This window comes from Culex pipiens, chromosome 2 (genome assembly GCF_016801865.2).
Source record: "Culex pipiens pallens isolate TS chromosome 2, TS_CPP_V2, whole genome shotgun sequence".
In the NCBI taxonomy this organism is placed as follows: Eukaryota; Metazoa; Arthropoda; class Insecta; order Diptera; family Culicidae; genus Culex; species Culex pipiens.
The window spans coordinates 31,595,559-31,619,293 of record NC_068938.1 but is presented as its reverse complement, the minus strand read 5'-3'; the positions used below and the strand labels follow the sequence as shown (position 1 = coordinate 31,619,293).

At 33.8% G+C, this 23,735-nt stretch overlaps 1 non-coding gene across 1 annotated transcript; it reads left to right on the top strand.

Annotated features, from left to right (window-relative positions):
- The first annotated feature begins 1,939 nt into the window (after positions 1-1,939).
- On the top strand, positions 1,940-2,012 carry Trnak-cuu (transfer RNA lysine (anticodon CUU)). Its single transcript has one exon. It is a non-coding gene; the product is annotated as a tRNA-Lys (tRNA).
- The last annotated feature ends 21,723 nt before the right edge of the window (positions 2,013-23,735 follow it).

Here is a 23,735-nt window from a genome sequence, read left to right as displayed (position 1 = left end):
TTTGGATTGGTAGCTTTATTGATTTTTAATTTAGGAATGTTTTATTGTTTAGTAATGCTTGATCATTTTTATTAATTTATGTGAATGCAAGCATAGTTTTTAATTTAAAATTGTAAATTTTTTTCAAAAAAAATTTTTTTGTATCAGTTAAAATTTAAATAAATCTTAGTGGATTTTTTTATTAGTCTAATCTGCATAAGAACCCGTTAAGGAAGGACATTCTGATTTATATAATTGTATTTTTGAACATAATTTTTAAAGTTTTAAAATACATTTTTTCATTTTATTTTGGAACATAATGATTTAATCAATTTTAAATCAAAATGCTTTGAATCGAAAAAAAAAATGCCAAATGCTTCTTCTAAAACAAACATTAAAGACTATCTTTAACAAACTTTGCACCTCCCAGATCCTCTTTAAAATTTCCACTTTCTCAAACAACCTTTGTCCTATTCCCGTCCTAGGCGCCCCAGTTTGGAGATATTTCCCTCGTTATGCCGGAAGTTTCCACTCAAGCACTAATGGTTTTCATTCGATTTACATCGCCGCATTCCTTCGAACACAATATTGAGGCAGAAACGCACTTCCTCATATTCTGACATTATTTGCCAGGACCGGCCATTTGCCAACTCTGCTGAAATGACATAAAACGAGGACGTGCGAAAAGAAAACGGAGACGTTCCTTGTGCAAAAGGTGCAATTAGTCACATCCAATATAATTAAATGGTAACCATTAATCAAAAGCTAGATGTCGTTGTACCTTTCTTTCTCTTTTGGGAAAGCCGAAATGGTCATTTTCCGGTGTGTATGGCAGGGCAGTATCAGGTTGGGGAATATATCTTTGCACATTTTTCATCATCATTATGGCGGATATTTATTGTGGTGTGGCATTAGATGACTCACTCTGGTGGTGATATATTTGCTGGGGTAAATGAATACATGATTATTATAGCATAAAGCAGTTATATTTCATAGCAATAAAATTTGATTAATTTTGAAGACTGTTGAAGACTCTCCACGAAAACATGTACCAACATTCTCCAATTCCACCATCATGGGGGGTTCCAAAATAATCCCAAAATGTAACACAATTAAGCCATTCCACCAGAGGAAGAAGGTCCATGGTTCAAATGTCTCATGACAGTGCTGGCCCAGGCCCGAAAGCCGACAACAAGACACAAATCGGTGACAATGCTTCCGGACAAGATTATGTATAATTTAATATCATTTAGCACCACCACGTGCAGAAGTTTTTCCCTTCACCACACGGCAGGAAACGAAAAACGATAGTTTATGGTCAGCCCAGCTGACCGGATGGGCCTTCCCGGAATGCTCGGTTGCAAGGCAGCAGTAGCAGAAACGGACGACACCACGATGGACGAACTCGGGGACAATCTAGATAGCTCCCAGAGAGTACCGAAAGCTGCCGGACAGAGAACGTAATTCGTTCCCTCTGCCTTGCGCCCGAATGAATAGTAAAATTACATCTTTCGTCATAAATTTGCTCCCTTGGGCCATGAACTTGCCGAAAATTTCGACCTAACCTCAGTTTGTGGCAGTGTCCGGTTTTGGGGACCGAGATCTACACCACACTGGTGGGGTTTCAACAACTTCATCACGAAGATTGGAGGGACACACATTGTTGTTGACGATTCTGAGAGTTTCCGGTTTTATCCGAGAGGACCACTCTGGCAGGTGTTACCGGAATAAATTATCTTGGAACCAAATTTAGGAGGTTTGATAGGATTGTGATATTTTTTCCCAAAATTCATTCATTTCATTCTAAGACTATCAACATTTGAATAACTATGTTAAACTTAATTTTAGCAATGCACAACTTTCACAACTTTTGCCACACAGCTGCCTTTAGTGCATGAAAATCGAACTAAATCGAGTGGCTACGAACGCAATCGTAGAAATGAACCTTTCAACATCAGCCGCCCGGCTAGCTCAGTCAGTAGAGCATGAGACTCTTAATCTCAGGGTCGTGGGTTCGAGCCCCACGTTGGGCGAAAAATTTTTATGGCTGACATTTGAAAAAGTTATGCTTTGAAAATTATAACTGCTCACTTTTTTTTTCCCTGTGAAATATCAGAAGCAAAGAAAAAAAATCGCGTCCTTCAAAGTAGACAAAAGAGCATTTCTACTTGAAGTGATAGTTTTCCTTCCTGTTTCCGCTGGCTTACCTTCTTCCTTCAAGCCGTGTCTTGCCCGAAAGTTGTCTTTATCTTTTATTCTATTGTGACTGCTGAAAGCAACACTTAGACTTAGTCGCTTTATCACACAGTCTAGTGTGTGAAGCAAAAAGTGAACAATTTTTCTTTACTATTCTCTCTTGGTCTCTTCACTCACACTCACACACTTGTGGAATGAAAGGAAAAATGTGAAAAATGGAGCAAGCATTTTCCACGGCAGAGAGAAGAAAAAAAGCTCGAGGGGGTGTATTAAGTGCCTTCGTGGTTGGTACGCGTGACTGTGTAACTTCACGCCGCGTCACAACCTTTAATATTTATACAGTCAGGACCGGCTGTTGCGTGATCCCGTTCGTTTGGAATGAATGTTAGAATGCTAGGTACGCGACCGCGTGAAAAATATACAGGGTAATTAAAACGGAACTGGGTAATAAAATCCAGACTGGTGGATGGGGTATTACTGGGTCAGAGATGGAGTTGTGCAGAAAAAAAATCACCATAAAACATTACGTGAGATATGCTAACTTGGCACGAATATTCGGTAGGTTAATAAAATCCGAATTTATAAATAATTAAAAATAAATGTATGATGCTTAAACAACACATCAGAGCAAATCTCCACAAGTTACGGAAATGGATTTTTTTTGCCTCATCCTTTTTGGACGCATTCTCAACGACCAAATTAGCCATTTTGTGTCATTCGTTCACCCATACAAGTCTCCATACAAAATTGGCAGCTAACCATGTAAAAATGGTACGTACCTATTTGGAAATCTATATCAAAGTTGGAAGTATTGATGAGGACTGTTAAAAATAGGTACATAGTAGGGACGAGATTTGTCTGACCACGCCTTCCGTCGGATGGGGAAGTAAATGTTGGCCCCGGCCTAACCTAAAGGGTTAGGTCGATAGCTCAGTCTAGGTGTAGGAGTCGTCTCCCTTGGTCATGCCTCGGTGGAGGTTCTGGTAGGCAGTTGGACTCACAATCCAAAGGTCATCAGTTCGAATCCCGGGGTGGATGGAAGCTAAGGTGTAGAAAGAGGTTTGCAATTGCCTCAACAATCAAGCCTTCGGACACCTAGTTTCGAGTAGGAATCTCGCAATTGAGAACGCCGAGGCAATGCTGTAGAGCAAATAATTTGTTTTTTTTTATTAGGGAAACGGCATGCAATTCCATCGTGCACCTAATGTTGTCATTATGAGTATTTTGTCGAGTGATAAAATCTTTTGATTTCATTTTTTTAAAGTTCAGAAATTTTTACTAGAATTAACATATTGAAGGTAAATCCAGTTAAACTTTTAAAGCTGTTTCTTAGATGATATTTTTTAAAAGTGTTTCAAAGTATAAAAACTAAAACGAAAATCACAAAAAATGTTATTTTAAATACTAAAATTTTTCATAATTTGCAACACGTGTATCGAAAGATTCAATTTGTTGTATGTATTTTATCTCTATTTCGTGTAAAATAGTCAAATTTTCACAAATATCGCATTTCAAAAAATCTCAAATTTTCATTATTTGATATATGGGCGCAATATACAACCAGTTCGAAAATTAAATATATTTTCACTTGTTTTAAACAATTTGGAATTAAATACTTAATATTCATGACCGTTTTTTTTTAATACAAAAATTTTGCATGCATTTTCACTGTTTTGAACTTTTTGGAATATTATTCTAAAATTTCCACAAAATACCGTTTTTTCAAATACTCATATTTCCATAAAATGTAATATAAGTATCAAACGATTTGACATTTTGTTTGCATTTACACTATTTTAGACTAAAAAACATTGGCGCGGAGTTATGATTTTTAGAAAAAAATAGTTTTGCGAAAATCGACGAAAATTGCAGTTTTTGACCTCGGCGTAGGTCACCCTAATGACCAAGCAAAAAAAAAAAATATGGGTCTTATTTATTTGATCAAGAAGGCCCCACTCTAATTTTGGGCTTGATCGGACAACATTTTTTTCGATTCTTGCAGTTTTCTTGGAAACTGACAGAGTTTAAAAAAATCGTTTCCAGGGAAATTTGCAAGTTTCCCGGGAAATCCTACAATTCAAGTGAAAGCATACTTTTTCATAACTTTTTGCAAGAAGATTCAATAGTTATCAACACATTTCTGCTTGATATAATTTTTTTGATGCTTCTATTGGAGTTAAACGGATCAACAAATAATGTAAGGCTGAACGATTTAAATTTTTCGTTTAATTTAAAACAACTTGTATGTTTTGAAAAAACTTTTCACATAACCCATTTATTAAGCTGTAGTTTTTCGAAAAAAATATTTTCAAAAATTTTAAATCAAGACTAACATATTAAAAGGGCGTAATGTTGAATTTTTGGTCTCTTTTAAATGTTAGCCTTGATTTAAAAGTTTTGTAAATATTTTTTCGAAAAGATCGGAAAATTTCACGAATGTTTCATATTTTAACATTGTAAATCGGACCATTAGTTGCTGGGATATCGACATTAGAAACTGGTGGGTTGTTTGGGTGAGACTTAGAAAACATCAATTTTCTTGTTTTTAAACCTTTGCATGGCATTATCTCAGCAACTAAGGGTCGTATCAAAAAAGTCCGAAAAAGCAAAATATAGAGAATTCTCAGCTTTTCAAAATTATTTTTTTCAAAGGTGGGCAAACATCGGCACTAATTTTAAAAAATGAAAAACTGCGACTATTTTCAAAAAAGTGTGTGTGTGTGTGTGTGGTCCAATCCAATACCCGCTAACCGGTAGCGAAATTATGGGAAAGTATAGTTTGTATCAGACTTTGTATATGCCGAATGCTGATACAACTTATCTCAGTCCCGGGTATTAGGTGGTGATAGCCCTCGCGCTGCTTCCAACGACCCGTTTCAGAATGACAGAGCTCCTTGCGGTCCAATTCCGAGGTCGCTGGGCATTGTTCGGCCCCGCCTAAACATAGAAGCAAGCATCTGAAGGAAACTCGATCTATATTTAGACTTCCAATCCCGTCAGGCAAATCAGGAATCAGCGCGTATTTAATATGAGGAGATAACATGTTTCAACACTACGGATCAATTCACTGCTAGAGTGTAAACCTTCTGATGGCCGACTGCTTAGCGTCTCAGACCACCAATCCAGAGGTGTGAGTTCGAATCTCACCTGATTCATTTTCGTTTTTGTTCATATTCAAAATTCAAATTCCTGATTCCAAATTTCAAAGGTACCGGCCGGGATTTGTTCCCTGAACCTTCTGCTTAAGAGGCAGAAGCCGTAACCATTAAGCCACGGAGCCGGTTGCGACTATTTTCAAAAAAGTTACCTAAAAATGGTTATAACTTGAAAACGGTGCACTTTATCAAAAATTTACTAAAACACTTTTTGATTTCAAATTCGATTTTACATCGAAAAATTAAGTTGCAAAATTTTTGCGACCATTATTTCGAATTTTTGAAAAAATCTGTATTGATTCAAAAAAAATCATTACTCGGTCAAAGATTTTTTGCCCATTCTGGAAATTTCTGAAAAGTTGGCATTTGATGTCTTCTAAAAGATATCAAAAAATAAAAAAAAAATAAAAAAAGTGTTTTTTTGCAAATCAAGTTTTAGTGACAAAAAGTTAAATAAAATATCACCAAAAATTTTTTTACCGTGTTTCATTTTTTTCAGTGTAGTCCATACCCATACCTACAACTTTGCCGAAGACACCAAATCGATCAAAAAATTTCTTCAAAAGATACAGATTTTTGAGTTTTCACGTATCATTTTTGTATGGACAGCTGTCAAATTTGTATGGAAAATTATGTGGACAAACTAATGATGCAAAATGGCTTCTTTGGGCATACCGAAGGCACCAAAAAAGTTTCAGCCGGATTAAAAAATACAAAAATTAAAATTAAAGAAAAAAGACCGATTCCGTAGATTCCGCTCATGTATGTTTTTTTACAAGCAGTTAACTCAGTAAATAACCCACCGTTTTATTTTGATCTCTAAAGTTGCTGTTTCATAAAATGTAGTAGCAAATTATTGATCAGAATCAGGATCCAAACAATTTCCAATAAAATTTAAATTTCCTAGAAATTCACGGGATATTTGTTTGAGAAATTCTCGCTTTCCGGGAAATTTGAAACCCCGTTGAATTGGACTATTCGGATCACTTGCAAAGCTCTCAGAAAAAAACTATTTTAAATTTGACCCAAATACACTGTTTTGCTATATCTGTGGTCTTGAACCGAAAGTTGACTATTTTTCTATTAATTTTAGCAAATATAAAAAAAAATATATAAAAAATACTGCAACTTACGCTGTGCAGTAAAGCTCTCATAATATTCACAAAACGAAAAAGATAAATCTTCAATTAAATACTCTCTCTTCGAATTTCAGTCATGACACATCGTTGAATCTTGTCTCGAAAGCGTTTCACTCGGCTAGAAGGCTACACTTATAACCGTTTTCAGCAAGCTGCACTAGCTAAGGGCGGCATCCACGTCGTGAGCTTTGATTTATGCTTCCTTTAACGGCATTTCTATGCTGGCAAGCACACTTTCACCATCCTTTCCAATAATAATCGTGCTAGAATGCTACTCTGTAAGTGGTTTTCCTATCAGCTCCTGAAGTCATTACGGCAGATCCATGTGGAACTTTTTCTATTTTTCTATTTTGAGGTTCATTCCACATGCAAAAAACGGTTTATCGCTAGGATGATGACAGGAAGAAAGGGGTTGAGCAGGAAGAAAAGCTCTGATAAGACCAGGACACTCACTGCTGGCAGAGATGGGTCCCGTTTTCCATTGGTGAAAGTGCACCGATCCATCACATTGGTTTGTTGTTGCAGCAGAGCAGGAAAGATGGATCAAGGAAAAGTGGAAAACTGAATTTTCCTAAAACGAGGAAATGGATTCTTAGGAAAAAGCCAAAATGGAAGTGAACTTGTTGCCTTTAGTTTCAAGCTATCTGGGACGACACAGGCAGAGCACTTTCGTTTGGTGATGGTATTTCTTCACTTGTCTTGATGTTATCAAGCAGAAAAATGAGAGTATGTTGCATTAGAGTGATATCAATTGAGGGAAATTTTTGTTTACTGTTTTAATTTCTTAGGTTATTTTTTATCTGGTAAGTAAAATTTTTGAATTAGTAGCACATAATCATTACATTTTTAAATAAATTCATCCATAAGCGTCACCCTAATATGCCACATATTCATAATTCAGCATTCCGTCAACATAAAAGCGAAATTGCTGTGCATTCTCCAAAGTGGAAATGCTCTTCTTTCAGCTGCTAGATGGCGACTGCAAAGTCATTGCAGAACGAACACACTGGGTACGGCATGGCAGTCAGTCAGTCAGTCAGTCAGGGCTCACACATGGTTTTTCCTTCTGATACCATCATCTCACCACGGCACCGAAAAATAAAGCATGACGAGAAGAGGAATGCTTTCAGAAGAAGGATCGTAAACTTAACTCTTGCAACAAAAAAAAAGGAAATCAGGAAGTGAGATTGAACAAACTCATGCTGGCTGGAATGACGCGAAGGAAGTGAAGTTTAACGAGGCAAAATTTGATTATGATTTCCGCGAGGAGAAAAGAAAATCTCTTATCCTGCGCGGAAGGAGGTTGATGGGAGTTAAAACTTTATGGCAGGGTGCTTTGTGGTGAGGGAGTGATTAGGCAATCATGTTTTGCACTGCTGTAAAATAAATAATGAGGAATTTGAGGTTGGTGAAGCATTTCATCAAGTTTATTCAAGTTGAAATAAGTTTGAATATAATATGATCCTCGAGATATTTTCAATATCTACTGCGAAAAAAGCTAAACTGTTCTGTCAATGATTATTTCTCAATTCTAATTTTACTGCAAATCCGGATTTTTTTTTGAAAAGGTCCCATAAACCAAATTTTCAGTTTTTACTTTTTGGATGTTTTTTAATACTCCTGACTCAAGGCGATTTCAAAATCACCCAAAAAGCAAAAATTGAAAATTTGGTTTATTGGACCTTTTTTTTAAAAAAAACTCCAGAAATAATTATTTCGATTTAGTAGAAACAATGAACAAGGTGATTTGACCCGATTTTTGGAATTTGCTTCGAAAACTTTCACCTTAAAAAGCCAATAACTTCAAAACGGCACACTTCAAAAAATTGAGTAATTTTCGATTGCAAATTAAATTTTAAACCTAATAATAAATTTAGAAATTTTGATAAACCAGCGGCAAGTCTTATACTTGGCAACAGGATATTTCAAAGGATATTTAAGAAAAAATATCATATGCTTTATACATTCTTACAGTTAAGCCAATGCCACAAATTTTCAAATATCAACTAAGGCCGTTGCAAATATTTTGTGAAGTTTATGTCACCCCCCCCCCCCCCCTTAAAATCGTTCCGAAAAATCAGGATGCAATTAAAAAAAAACTTCAAAATGTTGATGGAAAAAGAAGTTTGATGAACGGGAAATAATTTCAAATGCATTTTCCTGCGTTTAAAATCATATACAGCATACTTGAGATCGACCAACAATATTTTTTTTGTGAAATTCTGCTGTACAGTATAGCAAAAAGTTTTTTTCGATTAAAAAAATTCGCCAATACTTTGATATTTATAAAACTAAAGATTGCAAAACATCGATTTGTGGTCTAAAATTAAGGATCGGTAAAAAATCATTTAAAAAGCCTTATTTGATCAAAAGTAATAAATAAATATCAAACTTTATTCTCTAAAATAGTTTTAAAATGATTTTAAAAGTTATTGCTATGACATAGAAATAAAGCCAGAATTATTTTGATAGAGAAGGGCAAAATGTAAAAAAATTACATTGGCCTCAAATAGCAAACAACTTTCAATTAATAAGAAACGAAATTAATTTAAAAAAATAGATGTTCAATCCTGTCCATAATCTAAAACGATGCTAAAGACTTCAAATTGATCAGAAAAAAAACTTTCTCAAAATCAGATTATGTTTGTGTTAACGTGCCCATTTTGTGATTGCAAAGAGCTCATAGCTTAATTTTTTTTTTATGTTTTCCCGAGCAGACGGAAATAACTTGGGAAGGTTAGTTTTTGATATTGTGAGAAGATCGAAATATGTTATTGGGATGATCGGATTAGTTGTTAAAATAACAAAAATCAATAACAAAGATTTGTTCGAAGAATAACTTAAACTGTTATTATGTTGTTATTGCAATAACAAACCAATAACACAGAAGGAATCATAAAGGAATAACAAGATTTGTTATTTTGTGCGGAGAGGTAGAGCAGCATAATAACAAATAATGTTATTGAACTGGTATGTCATAACAAAAAAGTTATTGTTTTGGTTTATTTGTAATTTGCAAATAAACTTGCAGTTGCCATAACTCCTCTGCACTAGTCAGGGCTGCAGAGTCGGGTACCTCCAAGCAACTTTGAATCCATACTTGAAGACAACTCCGACTCTGGATGCAGGATATGACGTCAACGACGACTTCAGCTCTCTAAAAATATCCGACTTCACAGATTCCGACTCCAAGTAAAAGTTGCTGAAAATTTTCTGAATCTGATGCAGTCTCCGAGGTCTCACTCCAGCACGAACTTCAACGTCAGCTCCGACTTCCTGGCTCTGTGAAAATAATAACAGTTTTTGTTATTCACACTTCAAAAATTCTCAAAAAATAAATCAATTCCATTAGGGAATATAACAAAATTTAAAAAAAAATGAACTCTCAAAAGTTAATTTTATCGGATTAATTTTAGCATGAAACCCCATTTCATGGTGAAATAAATGACCCCGATAAAATTGGTCACAATTATTTCATAGTTCTAGCCAATTTTAGTAAAATCCCTTAGGGGGTATATCAAATAATTAAAAAAATCAACTTTCAAAATTTCAACTTTTCAGAATAATTTTAGCTGAAGGACCCCATTTCATGGCCAAAATAATGACCCCGACGAAATTGGTCAAAATAATCCCATAGTTCTTGCCAATTTTATCCAAGTCCCTTAGGGGGTATATCAAATAATTAAAAAAATCAACTTTCAAAATTTCAACTTTTTAGAATAATTTTAGCTTAAGGACCCCATTTCATAGCCAAAATAATGACCCCGACGAAATTGGTCAAAATTATCCCATAGTTCTAACCATTTTAAACAAAGTCCTTTAGGGGGTATATCAAATAATTAAAAAAATCAACTTTCAAAATTTCAACTTTTCAGAATAATTTTAGCTGAAGGACCCCATTTCATGGCCAAAATAATGACCCCGACGAAATTGGTCAAAATTATCCCATAGTTCTTGCCAATTTTATCCAAGTCCCTTAGGGGGTATATCAAATAATTAAAAAAATCAACTTTCAAAATTTCAACTTTTTAGAATAATTTTAGCTTAAGGACCCCATTTCATGGCCAAAATAATGACCCCGACGAAATTGGTCAAAATTATCCCATAGTTCTAACCATTTTAAATAAAGTCCTTTAGGGGGTATATCAAATAATTAAAAAAATCATTTTTCAAAATTTCAACTTTTCAGAATAATTTTAGCTTAAGGACCCCATTTCATGTCCAAAATAATGACCCTGACAAAATTGGTCAAAATTATTCCATAGTTCTAACCATTTTATACAAAATCCCTTAAGGGGTATATCAAATAATTAAAAAAATCAACTTTCAAAATTTCAACTTTTTAGAATAATTTTAGCTTAAGGACCCCATTTCATGGCCAAAATAATGACCCCGACGAAATTGGTCAAAATTATCCCATAGTTCTAACCATTTTAAATAAAGTCCTTTAGGGGGTATATCAAATAATTAAAAAAATCATTTTTCAAAATTTCAACTTTTCAGAATAATTTTAGCTTAAGGACCCCATTTCATGTCCAAAATAATGACCCTGACAAAATTGGTCAAAATTATTCCATAGTTCTAACCATTTTATACAAAATCCCTTAAGGGGTATATCAAATAATTAAAAAAATCAACTTTCAAAATTTCAACTTTTTAGAATAATTTTAGCTTAAGGACCCCATTTCATAGCCAAAATAATGACCCCGACGAAATTGGTCAAAATTATTCCATAGTTCTAACCATTTTATACAAAATCCCTTAAGGGGTATATCAAATAATTAAAAAAATCAACTTTCAAAATTTCAACTTTTTAGAATAATTTTAGCTTAAAACCCCATTTCATAGCCAAAATAATAACCCGAGCAGACGGAAATAACTTGGGAAGGTTAGTTTTTGATATTGTGAGAAGATCGAAATATGTTATTGGGATGATCGGATTAGTTGTTAAAATAACAAAAATCAATAACAAAGATTTGTTCGAAGAATAACTTAAACTGTTATTATGTTGTTATTGCAATAACAAACCAATAACACAGAAGGAATCATAAAGGAATAACAAGATTTGTTATTTTGTGCGGAGAGGTAGAGCAGCATAATAACAAATAATGTTATTGAACTGGTATGTCATAACAAAAAAGTTATTGTTTTGGTTTATTTGTAATTTGCAAATAAACTTGCAGTTGCCATAACTCCTCTGCACTAGTCAGGGCTGCAGAGTCGGGTACCTCCAAGCAACTTTGAATCCATACTTGAAGACAACTCCGACTCTGGATGCAGGATATGACGTCAACGACGACTTCAGCTCTCTAAAAATATCCGACTTCACAGATTCCGACTCCAAGTAAAAGTTGCTGAAAATTTTCTGAATCTGATGCAGTCTCCGAGGTCTCACTCCAGCACGAACTTCAACGTCAGCTCCGACTTCCTGGCTCTGTGAAAATAATAACAGTTTTTGTTATTCACACTTCAAAAATTCTCAAAAAATAAATCAATTCCATTAGGGAATATAACAAAATTTAAAAAAAAATGAACTCTCAAAAGTTAATTTTATCGGATTAATTTTAGCATGAAACCCCATTTCATGGTGAAATAAATGACCCCGATAAAATTGGTCACAATTATTTCATAGTTCTAGCCAATTTTAGTAAAATCCCTTAGGGGGTATATCAAATAATTAAAAAAATCAACTTTCAAAATTTCAACTTTTCAGAATAATTTTAGCTGAAGGACCCCATTTCATGGCCAAAATAATGACCCCGACGAAATTGGTCAAAATAATCCCATAGTTCTTGCCAATTTTATCCAAGTCCCTTAGGGGGTATATCAAATAATTAAAAAAATCAACTTTCAAAATTTCAACTTTTTAGAATAATTTTAGCTTAAGGACCCCATTTCATAGCCAAAATAATGACCCCGACGAAATTGGTCAAAATTATCCCATAGTTCTAACCATTTTAAACAAAGTCCTTTAGGGGGTATATCAAATAATTAAAAAAATCAACTTTCAAAATTTCAACTTTTCAGAATAATTTTAGCTGAAGGACCCCATTTCATGGCCAAAATAATGACCCCGACGAAATTGGTCAAAATTATCCCATAGTTCTTGCCAATTTTATCCAAGTCCCTTAGGGGGTATATCAAATAATTAAAAAAATCAACTTTCAAAATTTCAACTTTTTAGAATAATTTTAGCTTAAGGACCCCATTTCATGGCCAAAATAATGACCCCGACGAAATTGGTCAAAATTATCCCATAGTTCTAACCATTTTAAATAAAGTCCTTTAGGGGGTATATCAAATAATTAAAAAAATCATTTTTCAAAATTTCAACTTTTCAGAATAATTTTAGCTTAAGGACCCCATTTCATGTCCAAAATAATGACCCTGACAAAATTGGTCAAAATTATTCCATAGTTCTAACCATTTTATACAAAATCCCTTAAGGGGTATATCAAATAATTAAAAAAATCAACTTTCAAAATTTCAACTTTTTAGAATAATTTTAGCTTAAGGACCCCATTTCATGGCCAAAATAATGACCCCGACGAAATTGGTCAAAATTATCCCATAGTTCTAACCATTTTAAATAAAGTCCTTTAGGGGGTATATCAAATAATTAAAAAAATCATTTTTCAAAATTTCAACTTTTCAGAATAATTTTAGCTTAAGGACCCCATTTCATGTCCAAAATAATGACCCTGACAAAATTGGTCAAAATTATTCCATAGTTCTAACCATTTTATACAAAATCCCTTAAGGGGTATATCAAATAATTAAAAAAATCAACTTTCAAAATTTCAACTTTTTAGAATAATTTTAGCTTAAGGACCCCATTTCATAGCCAAAATAATGACCCCGACGAAATTGGTCAAAATTATTCCATAGTTCTAACCATTTTATACAAAATCCCTTAAGGGGTATATCAAATAATTAAAAAAATCAACTTTCAAAATTTCAACTTTTTAGAATAATTTTAGCTTAAAACCCCATTTCATAGCCAAAATAATAACCACGAGGAAATTGGTCAAAATTATCCCATAGTTCTAACCATTTTAAACAAAGTCCCTTAAGTGGTATATCAAATAATTAAAAAAATCAACTTTCAAAATTTCAACTTTTTAGAATAATTTTAGCTTAAGGACCCCATTTCATAGCCAAAATAATGACCCCAACGAAATTGGTCAAAATTATTCCATAATTCTAACCATTTTATACAAAATCCCTTAAGGGGTATATCAAATAATTAAAAAAATCAACTTTCAAAATTTCAACTTTTCAGAATAATTTAAGCTTAAGGACCCCATTTCATGGCCAAAATAATGACCCCGACGAAATTGGTCAAAATTATCCCATAGTTCTAACCATTTTATACAAAGTCCCTTAAGGGGTATATCAAATAATTAAAAAAATCAACTTTCAAAATTTCAACTTTTTAGAATAATTTTAGCTTAAGGACCCCATTTCATAGCCAAAATAATGACCCCAACGAAATTGGTCAAAATTATTCCATAGTTCTAACCATTTTATACAAAATCCCTTAAGGGGTATATCAAATAATTAAAAAAATCAACTTTCAAAATTTCAACTTTTCAGAATAATTTAAGCTTAAGGACCCCATTTCATGGCCAAAATAATGACCCCGACGAAATTGGTCAAAATTATCCCATAGTTCTAACCATTTTATACAAAGTCCCTTAAGGGGTATATCAAATAATTAAAAAAATCAACTTTCAAAATTTCAACTTTTTAGAATAATTTTAGCTTAAGGACCCCATTTCATAGCCAAAATAATGACCCCAACGAAATTGGTCAAAATTATTCCATAGTTCTAACCATTTTATACAAAATCCCTTAAGGGGTATATCAAATAATTAAAAAAATCAACTTTCAAAATTTCAACTTTTCAGAATAATTTAAGCTTAAGGACCCCATTTCATGGCCAAAATAATGACCCCGACGAAATTGGTCAAAATTATCCCATAGTTCTAACCATTTTATACAAAGTCCCTTAAGGGGTGTATCAAATAATTTAAAAAATCAGCTTCCAAAATTTCAACTTTTTAGAATAATTTTGGCTTAAGGACCCCATTTCATGGCCAAAACGAAACGAAATTAGACAAAAGTATCCCAAAGATCTAAACATATTTAACAAAAGAAAAAATAATAACAAATTGTGTTATGGACACTAAGAAACTTTTCCATTTGTGCGATTTATGGCATTTTTTTTCTAAGTCAGTATACCGAACGAATAACAAATTTTGTTATTAGGAGAGTTTTTGAAATGTATAACATTTCCTCTTATTAGCGTGTTATTAAACATTTTCAATATAATATCACTTCAATACCAAATTTTGTTATTTTATCAGAAACTGTTATTATTTTTTCTTCTTGAAGTTGAACTTCAGGAAAAAATAATAACACTCTTTGTTATTTTAACAGGATTTGTTATTGAAATATTATTAATTTTGTTATTACCGTCTGCCCGGGAACCACGAGGAAATTGGTCAAAATTATCCCATAGTTCTAACCATTTTAAACAAAGTCCCTTAAGTGGTATATCAAATAATTAAAAAAATCAACTTTCAAAATTTCAACTTTTTAGAATAATTTTAGCTTAAGGACCCCATTTCATAGCCAAAATAATGACCCCAACGAAATTGGTCAAAATTATTCCATAATTCTAACCATTTTATACAAAATCCCTTAAGGGGTATATCAAATAATTAAAAAAATCAACTTTCAAAATTTCAACTTTTCAGAATAATTTAAGCTTAAGGACCCCATTTCATGGCCAAAATAATGACCCCGACGAAATTGGTCAAAATTATCCCATAGTTCTAACCATTTTATACAAAGTCCCTTAAGGGGTATATCAAATAATTAAAAAAATCAACTTTCAAAATTTCAACTTTTTAGAATAATTTTAGCTTAAGGACCCCATTTCATAGCCAAAATAATGACCCCAACGAAATTGGTCAAAATTATTCCATAGTTCTAACCATTTTATACAAAATCCCTTAAGGGGTATATCAAATAATTAAAAAAATCAACTTTCAAAATTTCAACTTTTCAGAATAATTTAAGCTTAAGGACCCCATTTCATGGCCAAAATAATGACCCCGACGAAATTGGTCAAAATTATCCCATAGTTCTAACCATTTTATACAAAGTCCCTTAAGGGGTATATCAAATAATTAAAAAAATCAACTTTCAAAATTTCAACTTTTTAGAATAATTTTAGCTTAAGGACCCCATTTCATAGCCAAAATAATGACCCCAACGAAATTGGTCAAAATTATTCCATAGTTCTAACCATTTTATACAAAATCCCTTAAGGGGTATATCAAATAATTAAAAAAATCAACTTTCAAAATTTCAACTTTTCAGAATAATTTAAGCTTAAGGACCCCATTTCATGGCCAAAATAATGACCCCGACGAAATTGGTCAAAATTATCCCATAGTTCTAACCATTTTATACAAAGTCCCTTAAGGGGTGTATCAAATAATTTAAAAAATCAACTTCCAAAATTTCAACTTTTTAGAATAATTTTAGCTTAAGGACCCCATTTCATGGCCAAAACGAAACGAAATTAGACAAAATTATCCCAAAGATCTAAACATATTTAACAAAAGAAAAAATAATAACAGATTGTGTTATGGACACTTAGAAACTTTTCCATTTGTGCGATTTATGGCATTTTTTTTCTAAGTCAGTATACCGAACGAATAACAAATTTTGTTATTAGGAGAGTTTTTGAAATGTATAACATTTCCTCTTATTAGCGTGTTATTAAACATTTTCAATATAATATCACTTCAATACCAAATTTTGTTATTTTATCAGAAACTGTTATTATTTTTTCTTCTTGAAGTTGAACTTCAGGAAAAAATAATAACACTCTTTGTTATTTTAACAGGATTTGTTATTGAAATATTATTAATTTTGTTATTACCGTCTGCCCGGGTTTCGAAATATTTTTCGTAACATATCCAAAAATGGTGAATATCCAATAAGGCCGATTTAAATATTTTGTCCCTCGGTGCTGGCCAAGGTTGAGGAGAAGAGCAAAAAAAAAATAAAAATACTATAATTGAAATCACAAGCATTTACCAAAGTTCAATAAAAAAAATCAATAGAAATTGCATTATTTACCCTATAAATGATATGCAATCACTAGTTTACAAAAATATAAGATCTAACAAAAATAAAAAATAAAACGTACCATCCTAATATGATTCTAAAACAATTTTTTTTTTTGAAAAAATCACATTTCGTTATAAAAATCGTTTGAGATTTTTTATCTTGAATAATATTTGCAACGGCTAAATTTTAATGTTATTTTTTTCATTATCTCAGCGTATCTTGATTTTTCGTCTGTTTTCTTTTGAATTATTATTTGTGATTTGAAATTAGATTTTGTGGCTCCTACTCAACCTTGATTCATACACATATTATTTCTTTTGTTTTATGTTTCAATCCAGTGCACAAAATTATTCAATTTCATCTTTTAAGAAAACCGGATATTTAAAAAAAATCATTCCAGATTTTTTAATCCTGAAAATCAGCTACATTGTTCTAACAATCTACCATGTCAGCATTTCTGCTTCATCCTTTTTGACAGAGACGTTGCTGGTGTCAGCACCAATCTAGCCCATAGGATTCAAGGATGAACCTTGGACATCTCGGGGATTTTCCCGGTGCTATTTGTGCAATCGCTCACCATCCACGTCCAAACGTTGATCCGGAACACAAAAAAATAGACGAAGCGCGCCGTTTAAGCCTGGAGACGACAACCAGCTGAAATTTATTTCCTCACGTGGCATGCAAAATCGCCGTCATCAATTTTGTGGCTTAGCCCATTCTCTATCCCTGGTCGTGAGGGCACATCTCGGATGAACCTTTTCCCCTGGTCCTGTGGACTACAAAGGATTGGTGGTCGTTTGCGATATCGTCCAGGTTATCAGCTTGCAATTGATATTGACAAATGCCAGGAGATAAATTTGAGTCAAGGTTCTTTGTTAAGCTAAACGGCGTGGGATTGGCTGGGAGTGACATTTCTGTGACGGCTTTATACAGAACTTTTACCTTAGTGTTATTCATTGTTTCAATCTTTTGGCAATAAACTATAAATGTCACACGACAATCTGTAAAATTGATTTATATTTCTTTTGTGCTTTTTGCCGCAATCAAAAATTTGAATAACAGTTTTATTACTCATTCGTATGCCGAGCAATTTCCATGCCCATGATTTATGTAATTTATGTTTATTATTGCAAAACCGAAAGAAAAAAACTATCGCAAGAATTTTCCACTTCGATTCGCACTTCTGCTGGTGGCGCCAATTTGCGGTAAGAAATGTTCACAAATCACGAATTTCTGCTCCCAATGCTTTATGGTTGCGTGAGGAATCACATTTCACACAGCAATTTCAGGCAAGTTTCTTACTTCTGAACAGCGAAAAAAAAGCTCAACCAAAAAAACAAATAAGGTTGACTTGGCCCGTCGTGCTCGATATGCTCGAATAGTCATCAACCCTAAAAGAGCAAGTTGAGCCGAGAAGAAAAACAAAATTACAACTCACTCAAATTAACATTTTTCCTTCGTGTCGCGCTTGATAAGGATCACCTCTTGGCCCCTGTTTTACCCGGATGATTAATTGCGACAGGTTTCCTCCCCCGGGGGGAGTGGTGCTGCTGGTGGTCCCCAGAATTTTCCGTTTATCCTCAAACCCGGTGAGACCATCCCCCAAATTACGGTGGAGGGATGGATAAAAAACGAATGCTCGGACACTGGGGAAAATTGTTTCACGAGACAGTCTGTAATACTGGAAAAAATGAAACAAGTCTGACTATTAACATTAACTCTTTTTTAGTTCAAAATTGTAACAATAAGGCGTTGGTCTTTTTACCAATGCTGAACAACTTGGAGATTGTTCAACATTTGAAAAAATACAGAAACATACAAAATTAACAAAATGATAAACTTTAACATTTATAACAAAGCGTTCAATTTAATTTTATTTTTCAGAAAATTTATGATTTAGTTTTTGTTTTCAGTTTTTTTTTGTTTATTTAATTAAGACGAATGAAAAATTACATATATAAAAAATCAAAATTAAAAAAAAATATATAATTTTTGGAGAAACCTAACTCTTTAAGGGAAGTCCTAAATCATTGTCCGATCATATGGCAAGTAATTTGATAATTAATTCTTAGTTTTAGTTCTTCTTCCATTTTTCATTTTTTGACTCAACTTGAAACTTGAACCTACAATTGTTATTATATTAACATGATATTAACTAGGATTGTTTCGTTTATTGCAATGTTTTATTTTCAAAAAATTTAAATCAAGACTAACATTTCAAAAGGTTCAAACATTCAATATAGCGCCCTTTTAAAATGTTAGTCTTGATTTAAATTTTTTGAAAGTATTGTTTTCGACAAGATCGAAAAATTTCACGAATGTTTCATACTTTAACATTGAAAATCGGACCAATAGGTAGTTGCTGAGATATCGACATTAGAAAATGGTGGGTTGTTTGGGTGAGACTTAGAAAACACAAATTTTCCTGTTTTTAAAACTTTGCATGGCAATATCTCAGCAACTAAAGGCAAAATATAGAGAATTTTCTCAGCTTTTCAAAAACATTTTTTTTTTCAAAAGTGGGCAAACTTTGGCACTGATTTACAAAAATGAATAACTGAGAATATTTAAAAAAAAGTAACTTAAAAATGGCTATAACTTAAAAACGGTGCACTTTTTCAAAATTTCACTAGAGTACTTTTCGATTGCAAATTCGATTTAACATCGAAAAATGAAATTGAAAATTTTTGCGAGCAGTATTTCGACTTTTAAAAAATTCTGTATTGATTCAAAAAATCATAGCTCGGTCAAAGATTTTTTTTCCACTCTGGAAATTTTTGAAAAGTTGGCATTTTTATCCTCTAAATCAGATCAGAAAATGAAAAAAAATAAAAATAGTTTTTTTTTCAAATCAAGTTTTAGTGACAAAAAGTGAATAAAAAATCATAAAAATTTTTACCGTGTATCTTTTTTTCCAGTATAGTTCTTATCCATACCTACAACTCTGCCGAAGACACCAAATCGATCAAAAAATTTCTTCCAAAGATACAGATTTTTGAATTTTCATATATTATTTTTGTATGGATAGCTGCCACATTTGTAAGGATAATTTTAAAGATAGACTAATGATGCTAAATGGCTTCTTTGGGCATATCGAAGGCTTCAAAAAAGTTTCAGTCGGATTAAAAAATACAAGAAATAAAATAATAAAAAAAGACCGATTTCGTACACAGAAATAAATAATCTAAATTTGGAAGCTGTAATTTTAGAAGGTTGAATATTACCTCTTTTCTGATGAAATTTTACCTCAATTTAGACTGAAAAAGTGGCATCACACCAGAAAAGTGGTAAAATTACACATTTCCAGAGGTAAAATTAAACCTTTTTTCTGACATAAAAGATGTACCCCATCCCAGATGTAATATCACCATAATTTTTTTTTCTGTGTACAAAACTGCTCAGCAATATAAATTTAAATCATATTTGGGTAATTCTCCGCCAACTCACACTGCAGTTGCCTCGACCCCTCTTCGATTTGCGTGAAACGTTGTCCTAAGGGGTAACTTTTGTCCCTGATCACGAATCCGAGGTCCGTTTTTCGATATCTCGTGACGGAGGGGCGGTACGACTCCTTCCATTTTTGAACATGCGAAAAAAGAGGTGTTTTTCAATAATTTGCAGCCTGAAACGGTGATGAGACAGAAATTTGGTGTCAAAGGGACTTTTATGCAAAATTAGACGCCCGATTTGATGGCGTACTCAGAATTCCGAAAAAACGTATTTTTCATCGAAAAAAACACTAAAAATGTTTTGAAAATTCTCCCATTTTCCTTTACTTGACTGTAAAAATTTTTGGAACATGTCATTTTATGGGAAATTTAATGTTATTTTCGAATCTACATTGACCTAGAAGGGTCATTTTTTCATGTAGGTAGAACAAAATTTTTCATTTTAAAATTTCGTGTTTTTTCTAACTTTGCAGGGTTATTTTTTAAAGTGTAACAATGTTCTACAAAATTGTACTGCAGACAATTACAAAAAAGTTGATATATAGACATAAGGGGGTTGCTTATAAACATCACGAATTATTGCGATTTTACGAAAAAAAAGTTTTGAAAAAGTTGGTCGTCATCGATCATGGCCGTTCATGGTCACCCGCGACAGACACGGACGACGAAACAAAGAGAAACGCAAAAAGTAACTTTTTCAAAACTTTTTTTCGTAAGATCGCGATATCTCGTGATGTTTATTAGCAAACCCCTTATGTCTATATATCAATTTTTTTGTAAATGTCTGCTCTTCAACTTTGTAGAACATTGTTACACTCTAAAAAATAACCCTGCAAAGTTAAAAAAAAACACGAAATTTTAAAATGAAAAACTTTGTTCTAAATGAAAAAATGACCCTTCTGGGTCAATGTAGATTCGAAAAGTACATTAAATTTCCCATAAAATGACATGTTCCAAAATTTTTTATAGTCGAGTAACGGAAAATAGGAGAATTTTTAAAACTTTTTTAGTGTTTTTTCGATGAAAAATACGTTTTTTCGGAATTCTGAGTACGCCATCAAATCGGGCGTCTAATTTTACATAAAAGTCCCTTTGACACCAAATTTCTATCTCATCACCGTTTCAAGCTGCAAATTATTGAAAAACACCTCTTTTTTCGCATGTTCTGCCTGCCTTGAAAAGGGGTAGTATTGAGTTGCCAGAGGGAGAAATGGATGGGTCGTCGATCCACCACAAAACCCAATTGTCGGGTTGTACAATAATTTGTGCTGCTTATCTGATGAACACCGTGTGGTTTGCCATTTTGTGCTGCTTGATTTTCTTGCTTCTGATGCACGGAATATTTGAATTATTTATTCAAGATTAAGTTTAGATTTTTTTTAATAAATGTTGCAAAATGTTGTTTTTTCTGAAACATACCTTGGAAATGTTTTTTTTTTGTAAAACCAAAAATTCAAAGCGAGATTTTTCCCGTCTTAGTATAACCACAACCGCAAAGGAGTAAACCTGCTGACAGGGTAAAATTGTTATCATTTCTACAAAATTGTGACCGCAATCAATTAAACGAGGCACGTGGGTGACGGTGGCTTGCTAGTTTAGAATTCTAGAATGGAAGTCGATAAGATTATGATTAGTTCAGTGAAAGAGATAATTTTTTGTATTATTTTTTCATCACATGCTTTTTTAAATTTTTCTTCTTTTGTTTATTTTTTTTTGCAGTTGATCACTGACCTTAAAGTAACACTTTGTGTCCACAAACACCATTCCCATTTTCCGACTCACCTAACCCATTAGTCTTAAACTCTCACAGCACACTGGCAAAGGACAGGAAAAGGGCCATTTTCCAACGGAAATCATTTCCTGTCCCTTTCTTCCCTCTTTACCCATTGAATGTGATGAATATGAAATTAAGCGCACGGGCCTGCTTGTTTTTGGCTCGATTCGAAATTGTTTCGGGCCAAACAGAAAAGGGCCTCGGGAAGCAGACATTATTCAGTGAAGAGGATGTCATCGACTCAATTCCGATGGACCCGTTTTAGGTTTTGGGCCAAACGAGGGAGTTACTTTCACGGGATGGCTGGCAGGCTTTCCGGAAGTGAACTTCCGTTCGCTTTCTCGAGCATGCTGCATAATGACTTTATTGAAAGAGTTGGACGCAGTAGAATTTCCACGGAAAATGACAAGAACCTTGTCAATACTTTGCCAAAGACACCAATCCGATGAGAAAACTCCTTCAAAAGATACAGATTTTCGAATATTTACGTATCATTTGTATATGCACAGCTGGTTTATCCTACGACACAAAAAAGCTTCTTTGGTCATAGGAAAGGCCCAAAAAAAAGTTTGAGCTGGAAAAAAAAATTATAAATAAAATCAATTTCGGGTGTTGGTGGATACAAGCCCTAATTTTAAATTTGGATAAATAAATTTAACGAAACACAACATTTAAATCGGTTAGCATGAATCAGAATATGTTGGTGAGTTTTCCTCAAAATCCTAAACCTAAAATTCTCCACCTCCCAAGCTCTAAATTTCAAATGGAAACTGTTGTCCAGCAACCGCACACCAGATGAATAGGCAATCAAATCTCGCAGCAGCGTCCACGGGTGGGTGGAGAAATTGATTTCTCGGGAAAACCCACCCCGAGAGAGGTCATGGCTTGTGGCCTGCCCAGGCTCAAACAGGTCATTATTATGGCCAAGCGTTGACCGTTGAACGGTTCTATTTCCCCGCCACCCCCTCCAGGCGGTCGTGGGTGCTTTAGAGCGATTTCGCCCACGTGGAAAAAGCTCTGGTTTCGCGCGCGCTTCTTTCCTTCGAGGTTTCATTCACACGTTTTCCGTTAAGCCGATAAGAGCAACTGGAAGGGGGGAAGGAAAAGCCACAAATGGCCGCAGGGGGTGGTGAAAAACATTGTCGGGTACAAGAAGAGAACATCCGATAACCATCGGCGAAGAAACGGCAAGGGAACGGTTCTAGGAAGCAATTTAATTTTCACTTGGCACGATGCTTTCACAGAGTTGGTCATTAGGGTTTCCTGTCGTTTTTTGCTTTTTTACTTCATTTAATGAAGCAAATCCATTTTATCAACGGAAAGCGATCGATAGTGAAGCTTAAGCGAATTTCAACGGATTAGTCTTTTTGCTCTTTAGATACAAATATAATAGATAGCACAAGTTGCACTAACTAAATTCCAGCGATTTTCATCAGCTGGCGCAAGTCATTAGACTTGCGGAAGCAAACCGAAACCTTGTTTAGTAAGAGTACTCAGCAGATGGACGCCTGCTGCTGCCACTGCCGCTAGTTGGTAATTAGATGCTAATATGATACGGCTTCATTAGGTTAATTTGCCTACACGCAGAAAAAAGAGTTCCCAAAATCGTGAACACCCGTTCATGGAGTTGGGAACCACGAACAAAGTGTTCAAATTCCATGGTACGTTTTTGAAAATCGTACCATGGAATTTGAACACTTTGTTCGTGGTTCCCAATTTCATAAACGGGTGTTCACGATTTTGGGAACTCTTTTTTCTCCGTGTAGTGGCGATTTCGGATATGGTTATGGCGTATGTCCTTTGCTAGGAAAGCCTGGCCGGCAAACGGTTTGTCCTTGCCATAGCGAGAATACGCACGAATGCGTAGTGTGTACGCACCAGCTTGCTGAAGATT